Source organism: Hyposmocoma kahamanoa, unplaced genomic scaffold, assembly GCF_003589595.1.
Source record: "Hyposmocoma kahamanoa isolate Upper Pololo Valley unplaced genomic scaffold, ASM358959v1 81, whole genome shotgun sequence".
NCBI lineage: Eukaryota > Metazoa > Arthropoda > Insecta > Lepidoptera > Cosmopterigidae > Hyposmocoma > Hyposmocoma kahamanoa.
This window is the reverse complement of record NW_020654080.1, coordinates 8,304,518-8,332,038: the sequence shown is the minus strand read 5'-3', so window position 1 is coordinate 8,332,038 and position 27,521 is coordinate 8,304,518. Positions and strand designations below refer to the sequence as shown.

Genomic DNA, 27,521 nt, shown 5'->3' with positions numbered 1-27,521 from the left:
TTGATTATATTTATAATTTGCCGACAGCACTCAATTCATTCAAAGCTTTCGCTTTCAAACTGTGATGTACGTGAGACTGTAATAATAATTGTTATTATGAAATCGGTGTTAAATAATCATTATTGTTCTTAATCATACGAATTAAGACGCATTGTGCGTGTTGTAAGTACTCGGTGAAAGTTATAAAGGTGATACATGATTAATACAGCACAAAAGAAAGAAATTATTGAGATTAATTATAGTAACAAAGAAGTTTGAATATGAAAATTAATAATAAATATGACCTACAAATCTAAATAAAATCGTGTATATTTGTTTTTTCAAACAAATCAAATATATTATAATAATATGATTTAGTAGTTTAATTTCCAATATAAACAATAGCAAAAACCTAACCTAATCTGTCTCGATAAATATGAAAGAGACAAATAAGTCGATAACTTTTTTATGCTTAAATAGGAGAGTCATAAAATTTTGTACATGTATAGGTGTTCCAGAATCTGATGGCACTTAGACAAATTTAAATTTGTAGTAGGCAACATCAATATAGTACGAAAACATGTACTACATACTTTACATATTTTAATTGACCAGAATTGATCAGATCTTAAAACATGTGCGAGTATAGATATACTCGCACATGTTTTAAGATCTGTATGAATTTGTGTGTGAAAAAGGTAAGTAATTTATGAAACATTTTAAAATTAAACAAAAATATTATCAATTACATTGTGGGTACGGTTATGCAGTTTGAAGTAACTCGCATTTACGCCATGTACCTTTTTTTGCCAGTCATTGTCTAGACACTGTAGTCTTGCCGACCAGCACCAGTACCAACAAAAATTACATATAATACATTGATTTGGCTTCGTTAAACTTTCAAAGACCAAGTTTATTTACTCCTACTAATCGACAGAGAGATTTGAGATCCGCTTCTAAATCGTGAATTGTGACTTAGAAGCACCTAATTTGTCGCTGATTTTGGGATAAAAATTATTACAATGTTTTTTGCTTGAGATTGAAAGAGATTCTCAGTAATTATTGCTACAAAATCCTTATTTTCAAGTGAAAAATGTTTGGCAGACAGCCATTTGGCATAAGTAATATTGTGAATTTATATGTGACAAGTTAACATATTGCTATGAAAGCCGTTCGATTTTTCTAATATTTAATGCCATGAGATTCTGGTACACTTATACATATTTTGTTGCATGTTGTTCAGTAGCAGTAGAGCTCCTTGTGAAAGAGTTCGTCCAGTGAAGTACTGTCACCTTACCTATTTCTGCCACCATGTTGTAATTTGATCATTACTGCGTTGCGGTTTTGAAGAGTAAGAGTATTGGTGAAATTACTGGCACATGGGACTAATCCACGTATGTCTCAGGGTGACGGGTGCAATGGCAGTGCGCCCAAGATCTTTGCGATTTAAAACTCTGAATGGCACTAACTGCTATGGATAGGCGTGTCGCTTACCACCAGGCGCACGACTTTGTACGTCCCGTCACTTTGTATTACAAAAAAAAAAATTTTTTTATGACTTTTCATACGACAGAAATACTTTTGAAATATGATAACATGTGGTTTTATTATACAAAACTAACTAGCGGCCACCAGACTGGACATGTAAAGACTCAATAGTGCTACAGATGTTCTATCCCACTATTAATAATAATACTCTGCCATCTAGACCACTAACCCTCTTTCAAGGCGAGAGTGAATAGTCATTATTAAGGTTTGCATACTCCATAGTTGACACTTTCCATCAGGTTGTATGGAGGTCAAATGCGCACTTATTTCTTAATAATAAAAGAACACTCTTATACCAAGGATGTGACTCAGATTTAAATAGAAAATTAGAAAAGCACCGTTTTAGTTGAAAAGGCTCATGTCACAGACTCAAAACCGAGAAAATAATGTTTAAGGAAACGAAATTTAAAATTTCTACTTGCTCTCTTGCGGTAACTTCACATCTTGTCCACCAATAACAAAAATAAAAATAGTGACAAATCCACCTTTTTTACTGATCACAGCAAAATTAACAAATTAACAAAATTTTTGAAAAATGTCACATGCGCACTTTCAACTAACGGCTGTAGACTAGGTATCCATTTACATTTTTATCCTACAGAGGCGATGTTTCTAAATTATTAAAGTAACTAAGTAAGAACTTGTTCAGTAAGTACCTTGTTGGCATTGAAACAATAGAATCGTGTACAAGTACAGTCCTCTTATAATAATTCCTATCATTAACGCTCGTCTATTCCGGGTAGGTACTTATGACCTGTAATATTTGGCCTTTTTAAAGGACAATAATACAATACCTTATCAATCATTGTAATCAATATAATCAAATTAATCAAAACACAGTACTTTGATCGGTCTCTAAGCTCAGTAATTACAGTCGTGATAAGAATGTTTGTACCTATTCATTTGGTATTAAGCAATAGAGGCATTTAACAATGGTAAATAAAAGTATGTTCAGTCACAAATCATGTTGTCACTTGTACGACATGTGATTAGGTATTACAAGTGTGATAATTAACATGATAAAATCGGTGGGCTTATCGGACGTCCTATAATTGGACATAGTAAAACAAAAAGGATCCAATGCACATCCAGTCACTTTCAGATATGTCAGTTTGAAGCTTAAAAGTATTCTTGTTTTACTTTCAAAACTTGCAATGTCATGTAACTCCAGAGATATTTATTTATGTTTGAATGTTGATTTTTTTGGTGGTCTAAGAGGTTAGACTTTGGGAACCGTTTGATACATATAACTAATTTTTTGATAATTTGTGGATTGGATCCTTTTTGCTTAACTACGTCCAATTATAAAGCCTTATGGAATAAAACCGCCAATGTATTCGTACGAGAAAAGGTTTTATTAAGATTGTCCGTTTAACAAAAAGTAATAGTCATCTCGATTTCTTAAGTTTTCGTAATTGTTGCAAATTAGAAATTAAGTTTTTTATCTGATATAAATAAAATATATAATATTTTTTTAAACAAACCAACATTTCGACCCTTTCACAGGTCTCATGTTCACGGCTGTTATGGGATTTATAAACAAACGTTGGTTTATTTGAAAAAACAAATATTCGCGATTTAGAACGGAAAAAATAGTTTCATTTCCAATTTAATAGTCGTATCATTATACTACTTGTGTAACTTTTAAAAGAGATACATGCCGCCACAGGAATTTGAACCGTGGATTTCTCAATTGCGAAACAACCGTTTTCCCACTGAGCTAACACCGCCCGTTCATAATTTATTACAAAAGGATTATAAATTCCAACTCTGGTAGTTTTACATACATATCTCGATTTGACGAATGTATGTATAATGTGTGTATGTTTAATTAGTCAATATCACTTAGCGGTTAAAGCTCAATTACAATGCCATTGATTTTTTGTAACTTTGTATTAACTTTGTCCATTGTGCAACGTACAAAGCTAAAGTAGTTACGATATGGTATCTGCTGGACTGCCCGAAACTGCGCGAGATTTCTCCGAAAGACGCGCGATCTTTTGTTTGACTCGTATCTAATTTGTACAAGTTCTTTATGCTATGGGTTAAAGATTCGCGTCCATTCCGTACCGCGACCATGTGAATTAAGCCTAACGGCAATGCACCAATTTGTCAAGAAACTAAAGACAAATAAACTAATGACTTTGAAACACAATAAATAATCAATTAGCAATAACCCTGAATGTCTCGTGTCCAATAACAATAAATAAAATGTTAATGTAACATAGAAATGTTAATTACAATCACAATTTCATCACAAATGTGTGACCTTTTTATTATTTTTGAACGTTAGTTCGAATGTACAAAATTATATTTGCAGTTTTAAAAACTCATTTTCAGTCTTATGTATACAAAAGTTAAGGTACTGATTATCGAATGCATTAATAATTTTGTTGTCACTATAATATGTGCTAATGAGCATATCATTAGTAACTGGTAATTTTTTATATTATAAACCATGGACATTACTAAATTTCGTTGTCAAGGTTTATTACTTTAAAAGAGACAAAGCTAATGATTTCGGAGAAAATATCGAGTTGTTACGTTTTCGCGATTACTGCGCATTTTAGATGAAATATTTTACAGTATTTTTTACCGGCGTCCGCACAACAACTCATGAAACGCTCGTCCAGGGAAATACTGTCACCTTACCTATTTCTGTCGCCAAGCAGTATTGTGAGCATTACTGAGTTCCTGTTTTGAAGGGTAAGTTTGCTCGTGAAATTACAAGCACATGTGGCTTGTCAACTTATGTCTCAGAATGGCAGGGCAGTGCCCCTCAAATCTTTGCGATTTAAAGCTCTGAGTGGCACTGCAACTGTCATGGACAGGCATGTAGCTTACCATCAGGCATACGACTTGTTCATCCCATCACTTGATATTATAAAAAAAGTAGAACGCATACGAATACCAACATAGAAATAATCGTTCTCATAGACTTAATAGTTAGCGTCACTAACATCAGAGCAACGTATGTGATGTTGTCTAATATTTATTTTATTTATTTATTTACTTCCCTGGATGAGCTCTTTCACAGGAAGCTCTACTGCTGCTAAAAAGTGTACAGTTTCGTCCCAATGTTGATGTTTCCCTTCATCTCATGGTAAATTTGAAATTAAATATTATACAGACTTCTTTAAAAAAAATCCACCCATTTTAAAAACAAAACCCAAGAAATCCACGAAAATTGTAAAACTAAAACAAAACACAATCATAGCGTATCAATCAAACAATGCGGTCATCTACAATGACCAATGCATAATTCCGCCCACAAACAACCATTTGCAGTGCAAACTTAAACCTACAGTCAAGAAAGGCTATCTCATCGAACGTTAAAATGTAACTTTAGTAGCAAAAGCACAGTTTTGAATTTTTCGTCGGCAACATTATGTTTGCGCTATGATACTAGACTTGACATTTGACATACATCCAAGTTGGACTTTATCTAAATTGTCTGACATCGACGTTTCGCCAGCCCTTTACGGGTTCCTGGACATTTTAGTTTTAAGCCTTTTGGGAGCATTGTTAAGCAACTTAGAATTATGTACTGCTTCAATTGCGATTACAAATAGACATAATATACAGTTTTTTTAAAGTAACCTCACTCCTTTGGTGTAATTAAGAGATATTTCAAGATTCTACGAATGATATTGTCGATAACTTTTATATGTATGTTTAAATAGGAGATACAATATTTCGCATAATATACATAATAAGTTTCATATAGTTCTTAGTCTTTCGCAATTTTGATATGCAATTGGAAATTAAATTATTTTTTTTCGGGTCGAAATCGTACCTATAATAGTTTTTTCAAACAAACCAACAACAATTCGAACTCTTAAACAGGTCCCATGCTCACAGCTGACTGAGATGGTAAAGTCATCAATCAACGTAATATTAGTGCAAACTAATCTGAACCATATTAAAATATAACACCCCAATTGATGTCCATAAATGCCATAAAGGCAGGATGATGATTGTAATCAACGCGTTGCATGAGGACCATAACGAAGGGGGGTGATCTTTTTGTATTGACTATACTTAAATACATCTGAAAGATTCTTAATTGAAAACTTGAAAATGGTAGGTGATAAACAGCTGATTAAACAAGAGAAATTGTAATAAAAAAAATAAACACATAAACACATTAAGAAAGATATATGGCGATATGGTAACTGAAGCATAAAGATTGTTATAACAATTCCGTTCGCAAAATTTCAAACTAACGTTTGAGAGTTCGAAATTCGTTGTCTAGAAAATTTCAAGTGTGTACCAGTTAAGTTTGCGTGCGATCCTCGAAAGGCTCGAATGGCATGCGCCGGCGCACAAATGCCATGCTCTACTCCGCCTGCGATATTTGAAATGTCAGAATCGTGATTTTTGCTAAGAAATGTTTCGCAAACGCTTCTGCTGGAACTCGGCCGAACAAATTCTTTAGAGGCCTGGTTTGGTACTATTTATATCGAATAAATTATAGATTCTTTTAACATCTTCTCGTTTAACTTTTTGGATCGAATGTAAATATTTAAAATTAAAACAAGACCAAAAGAAAAATATCAAGTTTCGTTAAACCCATTTTTTTTTAAATAAATGGAGCAAAGACAGGATCTGCGATGGAATGAGTTGGACTAGAAGATGTCTATTCAGTCGCACCATAAAGATACTCCGGTTGTGCTTGAAAACCAATTGTCACTACATGACATTATTTCACAAAGGTTCTGTTTCTGGTTTGACAGTAACTTGATCAGCAAGAAAGGAGTTGCTATACTCCTGCCACTTTGCTTTTGTGTCTGTCACAATGGTATTTACATAGCTGCTTACATAGCCACATGCATATAGTGATATTTACATAATCTCACAAATCTACACATTTCTAGGTTGCCTGTCATCAATGCGTTGGTTCAAATATACTATTGATTTGAAAAATAACGCTGCCTTTTTGGATTTATAAAGAGAAACCCGAAAATTTGTACGTTACCTTAGCGATATACAAATTTCAACTTGTTGTTGTCCTGACCACAAAAGCCAAGTTTTTGCAGGGAAAAAGTTCATGTTTTTAAGTTAGAACCAAATAGAAAATGATATTGATAACCCTGAAACAAAAATCTATTATTGAATATTGTAGAACGTCCAATAAGATATAGCCGTGACAATGACCAAATATTACACAGAACAAAAACACATTAAGTTCCGGAGAAAGGGACTCGGATATTAGTATACGACGGCAATGCTATCAAAGTATACTATTTAACGCAAATGCCCTCTTGTTGACAGTAGAGCTAGAAGACTATGCGGCTAATGCTCTTATAATGGTATCATTATGTTATGAACCACTGGAGAAAGCCCGGGTTGTTTTAAAAGAGACTTGCATCAATGCATCCGTTTATTTACTAGTTTGATGCTTTGTCCACAAGAGCATACATTTACATCTAAACAGATTATTATCATTAAAATGGACAAACACTCAACTTCTTAGTCAGCATTTCGCAAGTTGTATGAATAAGCTTTAGATAGAAAAGAAACGATGAAAATCATGAATCATATAGTAAAAAAAAAGGTTACAAAATTAAACAATGAGTTCTATAATAATTAATATCAATCTATCCAAAACTCGGTTAAAGAACCAAATGATTAAATAGTAATGTACGTTAAACAAGAGTCTAAAAATAAGATTTAAATACAAATTTTAAAAAACAATGATACAAAATAGAGTACTCTAAAAAATCGATAAAGTCACTAATAATAAGCTAACAACCCACCTAGACCAATTTAATGATCCCAAAGTCAACAGTTTTACTGTATAAGTAGTTGAGGAGTTAGGTAGTCTGATAACTGTCCTGGTTGCAGCAGCAGATCAAGATTACCATATTAAAGAGTGGATGATCTTTAAACAGCTGCACAGATGCTCATCGAACATAGCTAACAACCATTCGAATGAAATAAGCCATCAAATTAAAAGAAACTGCATTGAGATCAGTCCATCTATTTAGAAGTAATAGATATAGAGACAGACACACAAATAGACACAAATAGAGATACACAGACAAAGGCTTCGAACTTATAAATTCTCTTTCTTTTGCGTCAGGGGTTAACTTAACGCTAACTTGTCAAAACTCCACCATTGACTTTACACTTATCTTGCTTACTAGATAGATATACTATACAGACACTAATAACACACTAACATGACTGATATATTGGTGGACCTCTCCGAATCGACTGCCATTCCAAGTGCGTCTTTTTCGTTAGTTATTCATGCTTTGTTCTTTTCAATAAAAAATGTATCTGATCCAGATGCCCCGGTAATCCACCGCGAAAAATTATGATTGGATTGTAAATCTAAATTCTCGGAAAAAATTGAGTTCTGGCATAAAACAACGTACTCTTCAATTTAATGGCACTATAGCAGTTTCATGGTCTAAAAACTTAACCAGTTATCATTGATCCATTTGACAAGAAAGCGGTTTTAAAAATATGGGGTATTTTTTGTATTAAAGTAATAAAACTGACAAGACATGTAAGAGCTATACAGTTGAGCATTGCTTTTAGAACGGGGGGCCTTGTTTAGATGGTCAATTTTGGTTGGAATATTTAGATTGAGGAATTCGCATTGGTCACGGCTGACCTCGCGTTGCGGAAGAAAGGTCCAATTACTTCTTTTGTTTTATAAATCCGATCAGTAGTACAACAAAACTATTTTGCTCCACTTGTTTGTTCAAGTTTTTTCGGACATTGTAGTTTGAAGGTGAATGTTGACTTATAAGAAGCTGATACATATGCATCAGTCCATTTTTAGAAGTTAATTGTCTCATGAGTATTAAGTAATATTTGGATGGCCTCGGTGGCCCAACGGTTTGCACTATAGGCGCTGGATGAGGATAATCCTGGTTCGCCTAATTTGGGAAATAAACTTTTCTAAATTGGTTCAGGTTTGGGTGCTCTGGGTAGTGCTTCGGAGTTTATTCAATTCTTGGTTTGAGCTCGGTAATTTGCGCGGATGTCTGGCACATTATTATTATTATGACTATTATTATAATCATCCAGACGTAAAGTAGTTCTTCATGTCCTCCACTTAGTCCTTTGGACATACTTATTTTTATTCCGGATATATTTATAGTAATTGCAAAACCTCCTTTAAACTCGTGACAATACAATTTACTCAAGCAAGTTTTGAGACCAAGTTAACAATGAATCATTGGCACAAACCGTAAAAAAAGTCACGCCTTAAGCAAACAACATATCCTTTTTATAAATTTTATGCTAAGGTCCCGTTGTATTTGCTGTATTCCAATATTTTTCCGAGAGCTCTGACGCTACCATATGTTAATATTACAATTTAAAATTTCCAAGGATATATTCACAGGTCTGCCTCAAATGGTTTTATTACTACCTCCGTAGCAAACACAATGTTTAGCGTAGCCTCACAAATGGACCAGTCACGCAATATTTTGCAATGGCACATCTTCTTCAGAACAATATTACCTTTGTTCTCGTTGAAGATTTGATCATAACTTTTGCTGAGGAAATTAGGAACAAGTTACTTTGATTGAGATAAAACGGGAAACTTCAAATTAAACAATATCCGATGTCTGTTTTTCCTTAATTACAACAATATAATACAAAAAGATTACATAATGAAAAAGGTCAACGTCGACAATTAAAAAATTAACAACACAAAAAATTATAGGGTTATTTTACAACAAAGATAATAAACAAGGTTAGTAGTCCCTACATGGAAAAAACAAATTCACTAACCATGAATCCAAATTGTTATACGTATTTCCTGCAAAGAAATCATGAGAACTTAACAAATTAGCAAACGAATTCCTACTGCAGCTCTTAAATTAGTCGAAAAGCAAAACCGTTTTAACTGTATTTTTTGGGGATATTTACATGTTTCATTCGTACTTAACGTCGAAATGAATTGTATATTTGCTTATAATACGTCGTGGAGTCACGAAATTGTCTCATGCAACTTTCTACAGGTTCGACTGACGTAATAACCAGATATTACCGATCTATAATCTGTGTTCATATATCGATAGCTTCCTGAAACAGAGGCGTTCTCAAAAGCATCTTATTCATCGGCGCACAGAAATCTAAATCTGTCGATTGGGCCACTATTCTTGACAAGCAGCGATATGGACTTACGTGACCAAAAGTTTTTAGTGCACCATTAATTACATATGTACGTAGGTTTTAGTGGCAGTAGAGCTTCTCGTAAAAGAGTTCGTCCAGGGAAGTACTACCACCTGACTTATTTCTGCCGCCAAGCAGTAATGCTCATATTACTGCGTCCGGTTTTGAAGGGTAAGGGTGCTGGTGAAATTACAGGTAAATGGGACTTGTCAACTTGTGTCTCCGGGTGGCGGGCGCAGTGGTAGTGCCTCTCCGATCTTTGATTTTTAAGTTCTGAGTGACACTGCAACTTGATCGACAACCGACTTGTTCGTCCCGTCACTTGGTGCTACGAAAAAAGAACTCGTTCAAAATTCATATACCAATAATATCAGGTAAATTAAATTTCAGGACCAGAAACTTTCAAATCAGTAGCCTTATAGAGATGTATCAGAACCAAGATTACAAAATCAGCTTTCAACAATACATCGATTGCGTTTGGTCTCAAGTAATATATTTCTCGAAAATTACAGTTATAATAATCATTCATAACAAAACACGTTACCAAAAGTTTCATATGACAGATTACACTTGTATTTCTCTAAGCACTCAGTTTAATGGCTTTAAATTGTAGGCAAACACAAAACAATTTTACATAAACGGCGTAGTTGACATTTGAGGTTCTATAAATAAGTCAGAGCAGTCAAACATTGGTAATTTGCTAAGGCTGATCATATTTCACTGTAACTTTGTAAATTGCATAGAGTATTTGACAAATACCAGAAATTCTTTTTGTTCTTCTATCCAAATTAAAATTCTTTGTTAACAATGTACTTAAGTACTTTATGTGGAAATAGAATCGAAATTTTTGAGAAAATTACTAAGACAATGTCTTTATTCGTGTACTTTAGCTTTACGAATAGTACACAGCAAGTAAAGCATTTTTTTATGAATGAAAAAAACAGACGACGAAAGGAAAGCGCAACGTATTTAAATATAAAGCCTGAATAAATTAATATATAACAATATTTTCAATAAAGACAAAATTAAATATTTTTCAAGTTAAAGAAAGAAGAAAATTTAACAACAAACTAAATAAAAGACTAACGCATCAAAACACCAAGGAGGACAGTCGCAACACATGCATCCAGAAATAAAAAAGCGATCATATTTCTTTATGACAAGACAATACATTTCCCAACCAAACCATACATTTTTCTAGTGGTACTTTGCAATTTCATCGTCCGCATATTCTTAAGTTGATAAATACAATATAAAAATGAGTCGAACACCCTATTATGACAGGCAACTTGCTACAAATTCTGCAGTAACGTCAAATGTAATAGATATACTGGTGCTAACACATTAAGTGCGGTGGACGGGGAAATGACAAATTTAAACCTGGCTTAGATATAAACAGGTATAGTCAAACCGTGTAATTGATTCATTATCATCAGTTTACACGCATCCACTGCTGGACTTTTGCTTTCCTCTGAGCACCCCAACTCTCCCGGTCCTGTGCCGCCCTCATCCACACAGCCGCTGCCGGCCTTCTTTCTCAGGTTGTCTGTCGATCTTGCCGCTGGGCGTCCTACACTACGTTTACCTTGACGTGATCACTACTCTAGAACAAGTCTGCGCCATCTGCCAACAGCACGAGTACTAGATTGGCCAAGATCTCTATCGATTGAATTCTCAACTTTAGATATAAATATATATTATTTTTGGTCTATTAATTTACTATAAATATTTGAAAGCAGCTACTTCTTTGATTTGCCGATTTCCAGTTTCATATCACAACAAACAAGAATAACTACCTAATTGCTCTAATAATAAAAACGAAATCAATACAGGAAGAAATAAATCAACGACACTCATAATTATCTAATCAATATCAATTTAACATAATAAAATCAATTCACAAAAATAAATTATTAATCATGTAATAGTCGAACAACCTGTTACAGGTTGCAATGTGGTATAAAAACCATTTCTTCTGGTTACCTACTTAAAAAAAAACTACAGAGCTATGATTACGGTGGAAGATTCAATTGAAAGTGAAATAAAAAGAGAGAAAAGAAAATAGACAGAGTAATTTGGACAGGCGTGTAGCTCACCACCGGGCGCACGACTTGTCCGTTCCGTCACTAGATATTACCAAGAAAGAAACTATTTTTTTTAATAAAAATACATACATAGGTATATATATATATATATATATACATAGTAGAAATAGAGCTCCTTGTGAAAGAGTTCGTCCAAGGAAGTATTGCCACCTTATCTATGTATACCATCAAGCAGAAACGTGAGCGTTACTGCGTTCCGGTTTTGAAGGGTAAGGGTGCTGGCGAAATTACAGGCACACCAGACTTCAACCGGGCACTGTGGCAGTACCTCACAAATCTTTGAGATTTGCAGCTCTCAGCGGCACTCTTGCTACCGTCGTCCTGTTCGTCCTGGTCGTCATAGTACAAGGTGATGTTGTATCATAAAAAAAGAACTTATAGTTGTATTTCAGTCATAATCAACACATATCAGTAGTGACTCCATCTATTCGTCAAATTTTGAGACTTTTTATTCAAAATAAAATAGTATAACCTCAACCTCAACAGACGTCAAAATGTTATCCTATGCTATCTTTATTCGATCACTCTTCGCCACCTTTAATCATAAAACGTAATACAGTATACGCTTGAATAAACTACGTCTGTCACTCTGGTCCACGCTAATCAAAATCAGATTATACGTATGGGTGACATTTCAACGATGCGAGCGCACGAAGTTCTCGCGCCAAAAGCAGATCAAACAGTATTAATTCAATTGTCACTTTCACATTCAAGTCGTCAAACAGTTTTTAAGATGTTAACAGGTTCATACAAACATCATACGTTCGCTTTCTTTACATTGTGTTTGATGGTTGTACTACATTATGTATGTATTGCATTATGTTTTATTGAAAGTCGTTAAAACAAAATTGCTGTATCATTATACGATATGCCCTTACGCATGAATACAGACAATTAAGTATTTTTTACAAATATTTTTTCATCACATTACGTCAAAACACTTTCTTTGTAAATGACTTATAATAAAAGCATTAGCACTCCTCTACATAGTCAAGAAATAAAAATGGCAGACAAATAAAACACATTCGAAACGAACAGCGTCCGTGACATTTTGCGATCGACACAGCGCCGTACGCGCTTGCGCACATACTTATCTTATCAGACTGACAGAATGATTTGTTTCAATTTCAGTGTAGATTATAAACGAACCTTTCAGATTGTATAGGAAAATGTAAGTTATATTTATTTCACATAAAGTTCTGCTAACACAAATGAGTACTGATGAGTACGGGTTTTCTCTAAAAAGAAGACTTAAGAACCACAGTTCGTCAAAGAAGCCCTATGTAATTTGCAAATGCATCGAAATCAATATGTATGAAAGGCAGAAAAAAAATGTCTGATTGTCGCAAACATTTTTTTTTATTTTATTGTTTTTGATATAAAAATGGAGGCTGCATAGTTTTATGATACCCTTTAAGAGCACCCAGTATAATCTTCGTCTGTAAAGTAAATTGCGACGTTTGAACAATTTATTCAGAGTCTGCAACCGTTGGGTGATCGGTGGAGCGTGGTGCAACGCTTTCTATGTGCAGACGCAGCTAACCATCTTATAAACAAATCACTAGACAAATATTATTTTTCTTTTTTAAATGGATAATTCTGTTTTTGATATTACTTAATAATTATCACTGATACTCGTATGAATTATTTCCTTTTTCACCTTTATGTATTCAGTGTGACGAGTGCTGTGGCAGCGGCCCATCGATCTTTGCAATTTAAAGCCTTGAGTGACACTTTATCTATGGACCTACCCATACACTACCCGTGTCGTTTTGTTTTATTATGCATTTTGTAGTCTTCGTGCAAACATCTCTTTTAAGCTACATGCCTGTCCGTAACAGTTGCAGAGGTACTCAGAGCTTTGAATCTCAAAGATCTGAGGGGCACTGCCTCTGCGCTTGTCACCCTGAGACATAAGTTGACAAATCCCATGTGCATGTAATTTCAGTCTTACCCTTCAACACCGGAACGCCGTAATGCTCACATTACTGCTTGACGGCAGAAATAGGCAAGGTGACAATACTTCCCTGGACAAACTCTTTCACAAAGATCTCTACTGCTACTACTTTTTATAGCAACTAACACCTAACGTTATCTCTAACGCTTCTTCCTTTGTACTACTCGTTATAACGAAGAAAAACAATTATTTTACAAGTATGTAATACTTTCATATTCCTACAATACATAAGATAAATTACGCGACCAGCATCATCCATCACTTTGTAAAAATTATCATATTTTTTACTTTGCAATGTACGAAATATTTATTTTATTATAATTATCACTGCAATTATTACTTTAATTTTAATTTACAATGGCCCAATATGTTTTGAGTTTTATGCTTTGCCCTGTCTAAAATGGCGTCTAGCGGTCTTTTTTTTTAAGTTCTACTTCATTACGCAAGGTCATAGTGGGATTTTTAAAGAATTGAGAAATAACAGTTTTACAAACTGAGTCATCATCTTTCTTTTCATTCATTATCTAAGGGACAATACTCCGGATTTATGGTTCGCTACATCCGCCCATACAAGTCCTGTATAACCAACCACACAGATTCAGCATAAATTTACATACTTCTATCACGGCATAGAGCGCTATGCTTGTGCGAACGAGTACACATTGCAATAGATGCATACAGGACTCCACAAAGATAACTCGGATGTGCTTGAAAACTATATTATAACGGATGTACCTTGGTAGCGAATTGTACCGCCATTACAAGGTCCGATATGTATAGAGATAGCAAAGGATGTCCGTCCGATTGTCTGTGCCTTGTCCGATAAAAACGTTGATTATGTTTCCTACTCAATGTGTTTATCGAACATTCAAGGAGATCATTCCTACTAATAATAAATAATACCCTTCGGTCATGAGATATAATAATTTATAGAATGTCGACAGCTATACCACTTTTAACTGATAAAACTAAGTACACTGCGAATTGACTGAGGCATACAAAATTTATTAATACAACTACAATAAAAGTTAATAACAAAGGCTAATAAAATACAATTAAATATAACTCTTACTTTATATGACTTTATTGCATCATAAGAAAAATACTGCATTTTTAAATTGCAGTGCACTTGAATAACTTTGGGCGCAGAAAAATAAAATCATAAACAAACTACGCTCGTTAAACAGATTGTTATAGATAAAATACTTGGATAATTGAAAACACATATTATAAGAAGAGTGTAATGTATTAAATGAAACTGTTTCTTTCGGATCTAAGCGTATATTATTTGTTTTGTTATCGTTGACTGGCGTGATGGTATGTATGTGTAAATAAGTAAAACCTGAAGACCACGACTGACTCAACCGTGACCATGGGACTGGTAAAGGGCCCGAAACGTCGGTTTGTGTGAAGCAACAAATATACGCGATTTAAATCCGGAAAAATAGTTTCATTTCCTAGGAATAGCATCTCTCAACCTAAATGCAATAGTCTTGGACAGCTTTGTAAAAATATTGTGGTTTAGCATTATCACGATGAAATAGGATTCGCCAGTATTGAGCCTCTTTCATGTCTTACAAACTTAAGACATTCCCGCCAATTGTTTTTGATGATCAATGGTAAACTAGAGGATGAATCCGGTTTGCGCTCTTTCCGGTTACCGATTTCAATAAAACTTGGCAAATAGATATAATTCCACAAACTTTAGAGGTTGGATTTTTTAGTACTCTGTACTGAGATTATTAAAGAAAAAAGACCTTTTTCGTTTAAAATTTTAGCTTGTGGCAAAAACCGCACGGACTTTTTGGCTAACCTATTATTTAAGAAGAAAACATTTAAGAACGTCTACTCACATCATGATACGGAATAAATCTTTGGAATGGACGCAAAGCATAGCAAACATACAATCTTTGCTAAAATTGTTTCATCAACCCATCGAATATACACTGTGGGGCACGTGTCTCCTCGAAGGAGAAGGTTTTCTCAAGGCTTGGGAACATTCATCGACATTCATGACGATGAATTCCTTCGAAGTTAGCAAGAGATATTGCTACTAAACATCCACAAGTGTACGTAATATAGAAATTAAAATCATAAGTATTTGGTGCCACGGTGATTTAAACCATGAACCTCTCAATTAAGAAGTAACCGGTCTCTCACTAGGCCACAACCGCTAAAAGCGTCTACCAACGGCATAGAACTAAAAATGCCAATCGAAGCCTTAGGCCTATTTACAGTTACCAAATATGGTACTTGCAAATAATTGCAACTGGGTATAAACCCAGTTCGATAAAACTGCCGAAGGTCATTTTTGTGTTGTAAATGTGATTGGGCACGATCTGAAGCTTTATTTAGCGTTGGAACTAATACGATAATTCGATACATCTATGTTATAGAATAGTCAGACTGGTAGATCAACAATTAAGAGCGACGCCACACGATGCGTTGCGTCGGCGTTGTGACGCCTGAGCGATGACGCTACATCGTACTACATATAAATTAGAAGTACATGGTGTGTTGAAATGGCTCGCGCCGACGAAACCAGCACACTAGAGACTTGGTCCCTACCAAGAGACGAAGCAGTAAGGTGTGTTGCGATGTTTAAGTAAGAGTGGTTAGGTGGGCTTTTAGCAGCGATACAAACGCGCGTTTGTAAAACACGCGATTGCATCGCGGCACTTGCGGTTTAAGTCGCGCGTGTGATTAGCGACAACATCGCGACTGAATCACCACTGTAAGAGGGCGTCCCGATGCGATACCGCTAGAGATGGGAAAAACTGCTTATTTTTTGAAACGTTTAAACGTTATGCTTTTTTAGAAAAAGCGTGCTTTTTTAAACGCTTTTTCACTTGAACGCTTTTTAGTTTGAAGCTAATAAAATCGTTTACAAAACGTTTAAGCGCGTGGACTTTTACGTTAAAAAAGCTTGCAACGTTGTGTTGACAGCGAAAAGAAAAAGTACACCTTTAATAGGTTTCAAGATAAGTAAGTTTTTTTGTAAAAAACGAGTTATATTTTTATTTATGACATAACATTTTTATATTAACATGTTGTTCATTGGCGTTTAAAAGCGTTCAAAACCATAAGTTGTTTAACTTTGTAGTTGTTAACCGTTAAAATGGAAAAAACTGCTTACTTTTTTAACGTTAAAATGTACGTTTAAAAAGCGTGCTTGTAAAAGCGCTTTTTACACGCTTTTGAGTTTGACGCTTAAAAAGTCGTTTAGAAAAACATTTAAGCGCATAGACCAACGCTTACGCTTAAAAAGCAGACTTTTTAAAGTACTTTTCGTTTAAACGCCCACCTCTAGATACCGCATTGCTCGTGTGGTAGATGCTTTGAAATTATAGCATTGTGTTGACGCAACGCATCGGCAGCGCCCGAGTGGCATTAATCTAACTTCAAGCATAAACCGTTCTGCCTGAAACATGGTATTTGGCAAGGAAATGCCTTTTAACTGAAATGACGTAAAAAAGAGTTTTTAATACAAAATTTCGCCCAAACCAAACACTAATTAAAACTTCAATAGTATTCTAGTCAAATTTTCAAAGGTCATTGCCGAACATTTAAAAGCAACTGGCACCAATAACCTTCATACTGAACACTTGAGAATTTAGAGTCGCGTGCTTGCAGAAATTTAGAATTCATTAATAACCAATCTAGGCTTATTACGGGCACTTATTGAGCGAGAAATATCGTAAAAATAAATGCTCCTTGCACATGCAAACTTTTCCAACGAGATGAGTTTAGTGTAGTATTTTCTATTCTATAAATATAAGTACATGCAGAAACAATTATGTATATTCACATACAGTAGTATTGTTTCTAAACTCTACTTTCCATTATTCTGAGATAACTTATTACTTTACAATGGCACACTTGAAGAAAACGAACAAGAGGAAATTTAAACATTATAAGTAAACTTCAAAAAACCACAGGAAGGGTTGTTTACCACAGGAGCAGATGCATCAAAAATTATCTTGTAGCATCATTTTAATAAAAGCACCTATTATAAAAACCAGGCCAATTACAGTATGCGTGAATCTTCACCTTAGCTGTTTCCAAGATAGCTATTATGGGAATAATGAGCGAATTATTCAGGATTTTCGTATCGCGGATTCATCATCGATAATACTAAATTGCTTGTGTGTGATAAGGATAGAAGATTGATGCGTTTTAAAAGTACAATGGCCGACAGAGAGGTATGGAAGGTTATACGGCTATAAATTGAAAGAGGTATGGTGAGAGACACAAGTTAAAGAATGAAAATGTTGAGTATTTTTTAGATAGAAAACGTATTAACGTTTGTAACATACCTAGTTGATGACTTTACAATTAGCCACGACCATGGAACTCACAAAAAGGTCGAAACGTTGATTTGTTTGAAAAAAGCAACATCGAATTTTGAAAAAGTAGTTTCACTTGCTTAGGTCGCAAAATATTCAAGTTCGGAGTTCTCAAGATAATTCTTGACAATTCGACGAAGATCATTGAAGAAGAAAAAAATCTTTCAACCTAAAAAACGTGAATTAATAATAATCATAATTCACAACTCCTATGATGTCAAGGATCATTTTTACTATAAATGGAACCAAAGCTATAATCGAGTTGTATAATTTTTAAACTTATTAATTATACACAAAATATGATGTCATCACTGCAAGCACACGTAAAATATACTTTAAACCGCCTTAATAATAATGCAAAAGATAAGACAAAAATAAAAGATGGAGAAACCGGTAACACTGACCCCAGACCTTCGTCACCAACCGGCTTGGAGCACAGGGCATCCGTGCCAATGTAACTTAAAAAAAACACATAGTTCAAGAACGCTTCTGTTTTATGCGTGAAAAAGTTTAGTTACGAAATCTTGCTACTGTTCTCTTCTACTATATTGGGAAATTACTTTCGCAATTCTTTTTGTTTATGTAAATCAAAACTGTCTGATTTGGCAAATTTGAATGAATAACGACTAGTAAATATTAAAAATTTACATTCATTATGTAGATTTAATAATTAAAATTACATAATAGGAAATGAAACTATTTTTTCGGTTCTTTTTTATGATATCAAGCGACGAGACGAGCAAGTCGTGCGCCTAGTGTTAAGCGACACGTCTGTCCATCGCAAAGATTTGAGGGGCACTGTCATTGCGCCCGCCACCCTAAGACATGAGTTGACAAGTCCAGAGATACTTGAATTCCAGCTTTTATTTCTTAATAAAATCTCAACTTCATATCACAGCTTCATAATGGAACTGACAAAAACTTTAATGAATACGGAAATTACTTCTTTAACCTTTACTTTCAACGGAATAATATTATTAACGGGGATAAAAGCGGACAATAGCAATACATACATACAATACATTAACAATACACAAGCTGTAATAGGCAAAAGATTAAATAAGGCAAAAGATTAACTACCTAATTATTGAAAAACTGAAAGGTACAAAAAAGGAAAGTTGACACTGATGAAACTAACAAACAAACAAACAAAACAAATATTATAAATATGGTTACGTGAATTTTTACTATCGGCAACTCTAACAAAAATGTATTTAGAATTTCGTTTATTTAACCAAAATATAAATTCTTACATCAAACTTAACATTTAATAGTTTATCCAAAATACACGCAAATCTCAACCAGGCTGACATACAGTGTATAACCCAAAATTTCTCTAATAAAACACAGAGTGAAATCATGTAAGTATTGATAAATAGGATGTAAACGTTTAATCGATTACATATCCGAGCTAGCCACGTATATAATTTGACTGCTGTCAAAACGTATAATCTTCTAGCTTAAAAATGTAAACGAGAACAAGATTTACCGGTAGTGGAAGCTTGGGGTTACTTTTCGAAGTTATTAATGTTATGCAACCCGGCTGCGTATGGACGTGCAGGTTGATATCTGTGGTTAGCACTTGCTTGGTATATACTCGTACCCTGAACACGCGATAAAATACGACGTATTGGTCGGTTTTTTCTTTTATAATACCAAGTGACTGGACGAACAATCCGTGCAGTTGCAGTGCTACTCAGAGCTTTAAATCACAAAGATCTGAGGGGCACTGCTAGTGCGCTCGTCACCTTGAGACAAGCTGACAAGTCCCATCTGCCTCTAATTTCACCAGCACCGTTCAACACCGAAACACAGTAACGTGCCCATTATTGCTTGGCGGCAGAAATACATAAGGTGCCAGTACATCCCTGGACGAACTGTTTCTTAGGGAGCTCTACTGCTATTTGTGTTGGTAGCACCGGCCGTGGCTACGGACTGACATTTCATATTAATATAATGTGTAAATGTAGTGTAAAATATAGTGAGGAAACCCTACACTGCAATTTATTGACGTGTGTGAAGTGATTGGACCCACCACGTACAGCCCAAGCCATCGCACTGTGAGAGGAGACCTGTCCACGGCAGTGGGACTATACACATGCTATCTATTATTATTCTAAGAAATATAACTGGAACAATATTAATACGGGCTTTTGCACCTAAAATTTCCTTCCTATCCAAGATGTTGGCACCAGCTGACGTTTTACGCTTTGAGTAATCTGATTCGCCTTAAGCACGAACAACCAATGAATGTGTCATTAATGACACTGAATTGAATATAAAGCTAAAAAGTTCACGAGACGTATCTTCAAATGACACTGAATTGAATATAAAGCTAAAAAGTTCACAAGACGTATCTTCGACAGCGAATGAAGGTAGGAAGATCAGTGGCCTTAGTGTAAGTTTTCAAATATGTAAATGTAACTATCGCGTTTAAGTCAAGATTTTAATTTAAACCTTATAAATATATAATTAAGATCTAAATAAAAATCTTAACGTAAACGCGGTAGTTTGAATGATTTCAAATTTACTCCCAGGGCTCTGATATATCTTCCCAAAGCAGTCAACCGGCGCGAGTGAAGCCGGTGACCATGGAGCATGTAATCGTTTCGCAATATCGGGATAATAAGAAGTCATATCTTGGTAAGTAAGGTAAGAAACCTATGCGTAGTGATAATAAATTTGACATCACACCTATGGTAATGTCACTCCTATAGACCGGTATTGTAACTAATCGAGGGTCAAATTCTGACCGAGACCTCAACTCTTATATAAGAATTATCAGGTGCTATATTATATTCTGTTGGAGAAAGCCCCAGGTGCGATATGGTCGAAGCCATTTCGATTTTCACCCAGACCGGTTTCAATACTATTATAACTGATTTATCGATTGTATTTTGATGCTAAGATTGTATAGTTTTGACAAGACGTGATGTGGAACCTGTCAGATTATTCATAAGCTACAGTGATAAGACTGCCGAGTAATTTTCACATGGCGAATTGGAGAGTATTATAAACTTTCTAAGACAAAAGATAAATCAAATTTTGTTCACGACATTCATAAGATTGATATCTCGTTAGAAACAATCGTCAATCGACGATAATTGTTTTGGTTACTTGCAATAAGTAAACGCCAATCATATTTAAGCACTCGAAATTCATAAAAAATAAGTGACAGTTAAGAATTTTCGAAATCAACCCATCTATTCGTATTGTTTACGTTTCACCTTCAAAGTCTGTTATGTTCTAATAATATGAAGTCATCCTTAATTTTCGGACGACGACCTTTCCAAGTATAAGTTTTGTAGCCATAATAGTCGGTTACACTCCAACATTCTTCTATTGCTCTCTTTATAATTTTTAATTCACACGTTTATGAGCGTAACGAGATGAGTCAATAACCTTGGCAACAAAAGCTTCTGTGAAAATATACAAAGCCCGTTGGAAAACGGTAATGGTTTAATTATAAGGCACAAAGACTTGACAAGATTTGCTTTACGTGACTACGATAGGTTATTATAACGTATTCTTAATTTAAATGGTCGTACTTATTTAGTAGTTTATATACAGTACATGGTCAGATGTAAGAGGAATACCGGCGGAAGAGATACTTGAAGCCTGAGTTCTCATAATCTAATTAGTTTAGCACTATAGTCTCGCAGTCGATAAAACAGACAAACAAATTAGTTTAACCAATTTCACAGAGATGTCGTTACGAGCTCTAAATATACAAGGCAACAATTGTAAGTTTTTCATTGAAATGAAACCGACCTCAAAAGTTTGCTTATCGGTTTTTTTCGATTTTCATGGGATCCCCTCATCGGATTCTGACTTCTTGGTGACAATGAGAATGTTACGGACACCTTTGTAGAATTTATACGTTCTTTGGTTCGTTTTCTGGTTGTCATGGTGACGGTGACTTGTTGGTAACTTATATTGTGACAAGTGAACGTCGACTTTTATTTGCAGAAAATATTTTTTTATTCGTGATAACCGAAACGGACCCGGAACAACATAGTCGGCATCAGGGATCACATTCTAATATCACCTCAAGAGATCAAGATCAAGAGAAGAAGATCCTATACCCTTTCAAAAAAAAAAGAATTTTCAAAATCGGTCCACAATTAACGGAGAAATTGGTGCGTACACGATATGCCTATGAAATTTAATGATTTACCTGGATTTCCATGTGATCCCCTCATCAGATTCTGATTTGGTGAAAACCCTTTGAAACAAAAAAGAATTTTCAAAATCGGTCCACAATTGACGGAGAAATCGGAAAACATACAAACAGCCGAACATATATCCTTCTTCTGTTTTTTGAAAGTCGGTTAAAAAAAAGAAATTTCGCAGTTGTAAAATCTTGATAACGAGATATACGTTATCGTTAAAAGAAAAACGTTTCCATAATTTAAAAAATTTTAAACTTAAAAAATTTTTGCATATATGCATATGCAAAAATTTATTAAGGTTAGGTCGGGTAAGAGGAACATACTATATTTTGAGTAAAATGTTTTGAGCTCCAATAGGAATAGGTAAAGTCTTATAGGAATTTTGAAATACACTGAACTTGTCCTTGTTCATCAGTTTTATAAGACAGCTGAAATATGGGACTTTTGAAAGTAAAAATATTATTATAACATTGGCTCATATCCAAGCCGTTTAAAATATAGGTACCATCCAGTTCACGTCTTCAAAAATACCGTACAAAGTTCAGTTCCGCATTATTTCAGCATCAAACATGAAGGTTGCAAAGGTGAAGGTTTTAAAGTTCAAACCTCTCAAGATTTTGTCATTTACTTCTCTCTCTCTATTCGTTCCCTCATGTCTGAGGATCATGGTCAGCTTGGTGAATACTTCTGAAGCGGGTGATCTGCCTCTATCTGTTTTTATCTCTAAGTCATTGTCTTTTCAGATTAAATTTCCAAACTTCAAAAATATAAATCTAAACATCACCTAATGCATCTTACCAGTAAGCAAGGTTGTATACCAATGTTTATGGCAATTAACCAATAAGCTACGCTTGTAAAGTTTAATTCTCCTTTTCTATTAGTGTTGAAACGGTTAAATGTTACTGACCATTTCCTTGGTTTACGGTCGTCGTGAAAATATGGGTGCTATGTTACTTTTATGCATTTATTACTTCCATAATTGGATACTTATTTATGGCTTGAATTACGAATAAAGATGTGTGTTTACAATTCATAATTTCTCATCCATTTCACTTAGATACTAATTTTGCAATCAACTATCAAACTTCAGTTCTATTTAAATTTGGATTCAAATTGCTTTTCACGGATAAACAAATGAGACTGCCTGTTGAAACACAATAATATTAAAAAAAAACACGCCATTTACACTGAGTATATTTAACATTTCGAACAACCTTAAAGTTACAACCGGAACTGTAACACAAGAATACACTTACACCGATCATACAAATTTCCATACAAACACCCATACAGACTTCCTGAGTGAAACTTCCTACCACAAACGCAATGACAGTGATAAAGCAATTGCAATTCTTACCATGCGCGACGTTACGTCAACGAATGTAAGCTAAACCAATAGTTTTGTATTATGAATGAACTATACTCATAAATGTTGAGAATTGGATACTTTTGTGGTATAATCAGTCGTCTTTCATAGCATTCACGTATAAAATTTGAAATGAACTACATATTGATAAATGTTTGAGGCTAAAAACGTAATTGAATGTTTTAAATTTCAATTAATTTTATAGTAATAATAATTATTTATTTGCAAACGTAAATAAAGAACAATAAGAACCCAGCAATATACCGTGTGCAATTATTCCTATTCGATTTTGGATAGATATGGAGTGTTCACATTTTCATTTAAATAAGATAACGTATACGAACAAATTAAGACGTAATAGCATTGTTACAAATTGTAACCATATATTGGTTATCTCTTTGCATAATCATTATAATAAATAATCTTTCAAAAGCACTCACCTATTCTAATTCACCTTTAAGTCTTGAGTGCCGTGTTACTTAATGATATTATTAAATTTCTTCGACACAAAAGCTTCTTCTTGTACGTGACTATGAAATACTGCAGTTGAATTACTTGCGAAATAGGAATGATGATAGCAACACGTGATTGGTTAAAATCTTCAATAAATTAAATTTTGCCGAACGTTGCGCGATGACCTTTATGTCAGCCATAATTAATTTTGCGCAAAATTTAGTTATGCGTCGACGCGTCGTAGCGCCATTACGTACAGACAGTTTTGAACTTTGTATAAGTGGGAAATCAACAAGCATGTCTGGATTGATTAACTTGTGTATAAGTATAGGTTGGTTAAGAGATTGTACTCGACGAAACTTAATCTTAAGATCCAACTCTTTTGCATGTGGCATGAAATATTACCACCGGGTATCACTTATCACTTGGTATTATAAAAAAATATCGTGATTGTTGAAACAATACAGCGTTGGTTCAAAGGTGATTTGTTATATAAAAATTACAGACTTACCTAAAATATTAGCGAAGCTCCTCAAACTTTTCTAACCTGCAATCAAAACAAACTTAATTACTAACTTTCATAACGACCATGTAAACTCTAAATAACATGTTAAACTTTAAAACCACTTGAAAGCGAGTTATTAAAGAGTAGTTATAAACGAACGATTCTTGGTAAAGATTAACGCCCTCAGGAAATTATCATTGACAGTTTCATTTTAAAGTAACGTAACATACAACATATTACGACGAAAGTGAAAATAACGAAAGTAAGAGGTGATCCGACGAGCCGATCGGCGGCCATTTTGTCTAAATGATGAGCCTGTGCGTGTATTTTGTGGAACCCGTTCCGTGTGAGGGTGTGGCCGAGATTTGTATTACGAGCCCATTATGATAATAAAGAACCATATGGAGAAAATTACATCGCCAACTTTCTTGCAAAAAAACTTCCTAAATCTAAGCATAATATTTTTTCCATTGCAACAGATGCGTTGTAAGCTAAATGACGGATATGATATTGTGTATGATATATGTATGATGTATGATATAGAATGGTAATGTGTGTTAGTTCTTATTTTATGAACATAGCAGGCTGTAGCAGAATATCAGCGGCGTTTTGAAACACTCCGCCATTGTTCTGAGCCACAAACTTTTTATCTCACACTAATATTGTTGTTACTAAACACAGTGTAGAGCTTATATTTATTTTTACTTGTTAATGTGTTGAGATAAATAAACGATTTTATTATTATTGTGATAAAATTTGGTGAATTCTTAGAATCTTCTTATACTGGTGACAACGGGTTAAACGGGCTTTTGATAAATATAGAACAAGATAAGCTGGATAACAATGACTTGGTCGCAAATAATGCAGAAAAAATAAATTACTATAGAGTTTTTCGTCGTTTGTCTACGAATCGAATTCAAATCCAAAATAAAAGCTAAATAACGACCGTTAAGGTTTGAATAAAAAACACTTTTAAAGAAAATTAATTACAATCTCAGAATTTTACACAAAATATTGACCCACAAAATCTAAACGATCTGTCCATAATAACTTTCCTATACGAGAACAGGTGAGACGCAGAAAAAAAAAAAAACAAAAAAAATTTGATTGTTACGCAAGCCGAATCACTTTTTACTATACCGTACAATGACTTTTTGTCTACAAGTGATAGACGAATAGCGTGTAAACTAGGACATAAAACTCTATTAAAATATAACAATGTAAAATCAACAATGACCATAGTCTGCAGCAAAATAAATATGAGAATTCTTTTTTCCACAATCTCAAAGGATTTGTGGCCAAATATAAGATCCTTAGAAATTGCTATTATTTATCTACACAAATATTAATATTACCTACGACAGCGCTTATCCGGAACATTTATTTTGCGGAGTTTATTGTAAAGTTGAACATTTGTTTTAACAACTTCATTAATCATCGTAATCATAATTCATTTATTTGTGAAAACACAGGTTATTTGGAAGTTGACTTGTACATAACCTAACCTCAATACAGAGTACTAAAAACCGACCTCATAAGTCATTCATTCTCTAGTGTACCACCCTTAGAAGTCGAATATTTTCTTCGAATTTAAATGGGACCACTTCTGAGGTACCCTCTTTCCAACAAAAAAGAACCATCAAAATCGGTTCACAAATGGCGGAGTTATCGCGTAACATACACACAAAAGTAAAAAACATACAGCCGAATTGAGAACCTCCTCCTTTTTTTAAAGTCGGTTAAAAATAAGTATAGTTTCGCTGTGTACGGCCAAACATTAGGCATACAAACGTATTGAAAGTGTTAATAATTATACATTTATTCGCATGCATTTTAACAAACTACACCAGATATGGGTTGTTATTTTTTCTAATATCACATGAGCGTGCACACATGGATTTAATAAGTCGGTCAGCAATTTAGACGCAATGATAGTTATATTAGTCAATTTCAATTATAATAATGTTAATGTAGAAATATAATTAAATGTCAAAATAATAAAACTAGTAACGTCAAAAAAGATATATAAATACGTCTACCTATAAATATCGAAAATCTGACAAAGAAGTTAGGGATTTGTCTTTAAAAAATTTGGACACTATATGGTAGTTTTTATTAGTCAGTATTGTTTTTTAAATATAACGTATAAGGTTTTTTCAAACCTCAATATTTTCAGTAAATTATTGGCGCCACACAAAGACACTTTTGTGCATGAACGTTTTTTATTTCGAATTTTGTTTTTTGTTTCTTAATTTTTTTGCATAATTTGTCGAGCATAATATTAGTAAATAAATATGGCTGTTTACAAAAATAATAGAAAATTACCAAAAAATCATGGATTTATAGTCAAAAGACTCGTGTAAATTATAGAAACAGTTCGATACATTATTATTCTAAATATATATATTCAAATCAGAAAGTATACTTTTTTCTTTTATCTTAAACCATTTTGTACCAACAGCGAAGGACAGCAGCCGCGAGCATGTTGATCAACCCATGGCGTTGAACTCTACGAAGCACTATTGAATTTTAATTAGCTATAATTACTGCGTTGTGGTCTCCACTGTATACCTTGTGTATTTAACACGCACATTCTATGCTTTGCCCTTTTTGCTTAAAGACTTTTAATGTTGTCTTGTCGCTTAGCGTGACTTGTGTTGTATACTGTATTTTTTCTCACAATATCAATGGAAGAACTTTTTGTATAAATGTGATTCGCAATTAATAGACCCGTGGAATGAAGAAAGACTTGTTTCCATGACTTTTTTTAATGGGAAAGTTTACTTTAAGTTCCTGCAGCAATCATCTTCTTTACAACTTAGGAACATTTAATCTAAGACATATTTTGTATTGTCTACCGATGTTTTTGTCTTTAACTTATGACATTGTGTATTGTTGTAACTCTATACGATTACCATAAAGAGTGTTATAAATTTGTCTTTATTACCTAA

At 34.1% G+C, this 27,521-nt stretch overlaps 1 protein-coding gene across 1 annotated transcript in view; it reads right to left on the bottom strand.

Moving 5' to 3' along the window:
• The window catches only part of LOC113234185, a 278,589-nt gene that overhangs the window by 188,417 nt on the left and 62,651 nt on the right, over window positions 1–27,521 (bottom strand). Inside the window, exon 2 of the mRNA XM_026469470.1 lies at window positions 24,577–24,612. The gene's annotated coding sequence lies outside the window, so the exon portion shown is untranslated. The remainder of the gene's footprint in view (window positions 1–24,576; window positions 24,613–27,521) is intronic.